The sequence below is a fragment of the Pan troglodytes genome, chromosome 1, assembly GCF_028858775.2.
Source record: "Pan troglodytes isolate AG18354 chromosome 1, NHGRI_mPanTro3-v2.0_pri, whole genome shotgun sequence".
NCBI lineage: Eukaryota > Metazoa > Chordata > Mammalia > Primates > Hominidae > Pan > Pan troglodytes.
Window position 1 is genome coordinate 187,975,208 of NC_072398.2, and position 4,261 is coordinate 187,979,468.

Sequence of the window (4,261 nt, forward strand, 5' to 3'; positions counted from 1 at the left end):
AGTGAGCCGAGATTGTGCCACTGCACGCCAGCCTGAGTGACAAGAGTGAGACCCTGTATCCAAAAAAACCCAAATAAATAAAAATAAACACTGTAGATTTCTGGGTCCCATCTGAGACCTGCTGACTTAGAATGTTGCCGGGTAGGACCACAGAATTTGTTCTTTTAAGTGCCCTTTGTGATTCTGCCATATTAACAGGACCTCACCTGCCAGGTCAAGTTTAAAACCTCAGGCAAGGCATTTCCAGCCTTTTGCCATCCGGCCCCCATGTCCTGTGCAGGCTCACACCTTGCCCTCACCCAGACACGCAGTCTCATGAAACCACTCCATGTTCCCGACATGCTTAGGCTCTCTCACATCTGAGTCTTCACACAAGTTCATCTTTCTATATCCCCCTTGTCTACCTGGGAAACTTCCACACATGTCCTCTGAGGCCAGCTAAAACACTATTTCCTCTGGGAAGCCTTCCACATCCTTCTTCCAACCAGCCAGTCAGAAGTCTTTTCTCTTTCCTGTGAGTCTCCCAGCACCTCCCACCATTCTATATCCCAGCACGCATCACTCCGCCCCATAATTATTTAGTGATGCCTGTGTCAAACAGTTTGTATAGCTTGCCTTGTTTCAGGTCCCCAGGAACCCTCTGAGGTAGATGATGATGATGATGACGATAGCAGCAAAGGTTTAGCAGGTGAAAAGTTTGCTCAAAGAATTCTACATATGGGCCAGGCGCGGTGGCTCATGCCTGTAATCCCAGCACTTTGGGAGGCTGAGGCAGGCGGATCACCTGAGGTCGGGAGTTCAAGACCAGCCTGACCAACATGGAGAAACCCCGTCTCTACCAAAAATACAAAATTAGCCGGGGTGGTGGCACATGCCTGTAATCCCATCTACTCGGGAGGCTGAGGCAGGAGAACTGCTTGAACCCGAGAGGCGGAGGTTGTGGTGAGCCGAGATCGCGCCAATGCACTCCAGCCTGGGCAACAAGAGTGAAACTCTGTCTCAAAAAAAAATATATATATATATACTCAACTGAATAGTTAAGGGGGACCCTCTGAGTGTCTCCAGTGCTCTTTCTCTGTAGTTCTCCTCTCTCCAGTGCTCTGCCTTACAAACTTCAGCCTCTTTGGCTTCCCCCAGGCCCCTGGACATGTCTTGTTAATGAGGGGAGCCATGGCATGGGAATTTTCTCCAGGTGACAAGTCAGTAGGACTAACCTGTATTTCTTCGTTTCTCTCACTGATCACTGTTTGCCATTATCTAATGTATAGATAGTGTCTTGAGTGCCATTTTGTGTGTGTGTGTGTCTGTCTGTTTGGTTTTGTATTTTAAGGCATTTCAGAAGGGAGGGTAAATCTAGTCTCTGTGACTCCATTCTGAAAAAGCAGAAGTTTGCGGTGTCAGAGTTGGCATTGGAGTTGGTCAGGAAGTGTCAGAGCTGGCTCTGCACTGGAGCGGGGAGGCTTTTCTTCCTTTATACCCGCTGGCACACCTGCCCCCAGAGAAAGACTGATCCTACTGTGCTGTCAAGCTCTCAGGCACTGGGTGCCAACTGGGTCAGTTACCAGGGAGAGGAGGTAACTGGTGTGCCCATGGGAAACTAGAGCTGGCATATCTCATTATAACTGTCAACAGAATGCTTCTTCACCGAGGTTCCAATGCTGCCACCTCTCCAGCCAGCCCAGCTGGGGTCAGGGTGCCTTCCTCTAAGGGCTCTGACCTCATCTCCAGTTACTGACCTCACCTGGCCAGAGCTGGAGGGGATTAGCACTTACGGCCTCCCAGCTGGTAACATTAGCCACTACCTAGCAACAACAATGACAAACTTCCATTTTTCGAGCAGTTACTATTTGCCAGGCCCTGAGCTACCTACCAAAAAATTGAGGCTAGAAGAGGTAAAGCTGCTCACCCAAGTGACGCAGCTGGAAAGGGGAAAAAGGGGGATTCAACACTTACCTCTGGAGACCTGGGGGATGGTCTGTCAAACATACATCCTGGGAACTTTCGGAGGCTCTGGGTCCCGTCCTCTATTTTGGCCTGGGCTCCTGTCTCTGTTTCTGGCTTTTGTCTGCCTCTGGGTCTGAAGAACTAATCTGAATCTGCTTAGTTCTGGGGCATGGCATGGTGCGCGGGACACACACTGACTTTGTTAACAGACAGACTGAGGTTCAAATCCTACTTTCTTTTTTTTTTTTTTTTGAGACGGAGTCTCGCTGTCGCCCAGGATGGAGTGCAGTGGCGTGAACTCAGCTCGCTGCAAGCTCTGCCTCCCGGGTTCACGCCATTCTCCTGTCTCAGCCTCCCCAGTAGCTGGGACTACAGGCACCCACCAACACGCCTGGCTAATTTTTTGTATTTTTAGTAGAGACGGGGTCTCACCACGTTAGCCAGGATGGTCTCGATCTCCTGACCTCGTGATCCGCCTGCCTCAGCCTCCCAAAGTGCTGGGATTACAGGCATGAGCCACCGCACCCGGCTCAAATCCTACTTTCTAACTGTGTGACCTTGAGGGAGTCACTAAATTCTTGCTGAGCCATAAGAATCACCTCTACAACATGGGGTAGTGGTATTACTTCACAGGGTGAATGTGAGGATTTAATGAGACAATATGTAAAAAGTGCTTACTTCCACCTGGGTGTTCAATACATGGTAGTGAGACGTCTAGTGTCCAGTCAGGCATGTAAGGGGCTTGGACGTTGTCTCTCTGTCCTAATAATAAGTAAAAAGTTGAGCAAACTGGAAAATCAACAATTCTTCTTAGATCCTTTAGAGGAGTCAGATCACAGGGCAAACCGCTGCCCTCAAAATTGAAGAGACAGAGAAGGAGAAACCCCCAAGTAGAAACCTGCTCTAGAACCGGTACCAGGGCAGGACAACCTAACCTGTAATTGAAGAATAGCTGGAGGCTCAGCGTGGGCAAATCTGAACATTAAACATTCCAGCAAGAGCCAGCCATAGGGGCGTCCCCACATGTTTGTGAGTTTAATCTTCAGGATCTCTATCGAGTCCTCCCAGTGAATGTCAGAGAAAAATCTCCTTGTGCTTTCAGCAGGGGGATGGGAAAAGTAACCATTTTGAAATATGCCAGAGCATTCTGTTCTTAACAAGGCCTGCTCTCAAGAGAAACTATTTTAGCCCAGCCCAATCTTCTGGAGCTTTATCAGAGCCTAGCTGACCTGAGGGAGGGGAAATAGCCAACTCCACTCCCATCTCTGTCCCACCTAAGGGGAGAAAAAAATGGAGAAGCACTGGTGAACTTCACAGCCCAGGAGGGTTCCCAGGCTCATGAAAAGAGTGAGGGCTAATCACAGGACTGTGGAACGCCACCCCTGCCCCACACCTCCTCCACCACATGACTAAAGGCCTATTTTACGGGAATTCCTTTTACCCAGTGTAGGAGCTATGGGAAAACTTTCCCTTCACTCTCTGAAGTTTCACTAAAAAATCAATTTACAGGCCGGACTTGGTGGCTCACACCTGTAATCCCAGCACTTTGGGAGGCCAAGGTGGGTGAATCACCTGAGGTCAGGAGTTCGAGACCAGTCTGGCCAACATGGAGAAACCCCGTCTCTACTGAAAACACAAAAATTAGCTGGGCATGGTGGCGGGCGCCTATAATCTCAGCTACTTGGGAGGCAGAGGCAGGAGAATCATTTAAACCCAGGAGGCGGAGGTTGCAGTGAGCCAAGATGGCGCCATTGCACTCCAGCCTGGGCGACAACAGCAAGACTCTGTCTTTAAAAAAAAAAAAAAAAATCAACTTACAAAAGGCAAATTAGTAGGAGAAATGGCGTACAAATTTATTAGCATGCACAGGGGAGAATCACAGAGTGATTACCCAATATCCCAATGGAGTAAGATGGTACCCTTCTTTTTTTAAAACTTTTATACATTTTTTAAATTAAAAAAAATGGAATGCTTTATGAATCTGCATATCATCCTTGCGCAGGGGCCAGACTAATCTTCTCTGTATCGTTCCAATTTTAGTATATGTGCTGCCAAAGCGAGCACTATATACCCTTCTTCTTAGGGGAAAGGAACATGGGAAACTATACATGATGTTAGGGGATAGGAAATGAGTTTTAGGCGAATTCAATGGGCTTGAAGAACATACAATTTCCTTGAACAAAGTCTGTTGGGCCTGCGGAGCAGACAATGGTTTGTGACAAAAGTCTGTCTAACCATCCTGGCCAACATGGTGAAAGCCCATCTCTACTAAAAATACAAAAATTAGCTAGGCGTGGTGGTGAGAGCGTATAGTCCC

General features: G+C 48.2%; 1 non-coding gene across 1 annotated transcript; it reads right to left on the reverse strand.

The window, feature by feature from the left end:
- Positions 1 to 3,901: 3,901 nt before the first annotated feature.
- LOC112206976 (U6 spliceosomal RNA) lies at positions 3,902 to 4,008 on the reverse strand. Its single transcript, XR_002941454.2, has one exon. It is a non-coding gene; the product is annotated as a U6 spliceosomal RNA (small nuclear RNA).
- Between the last annotated feature and the right edge of the window lie 253 nt (positions 4,009 to 4,261).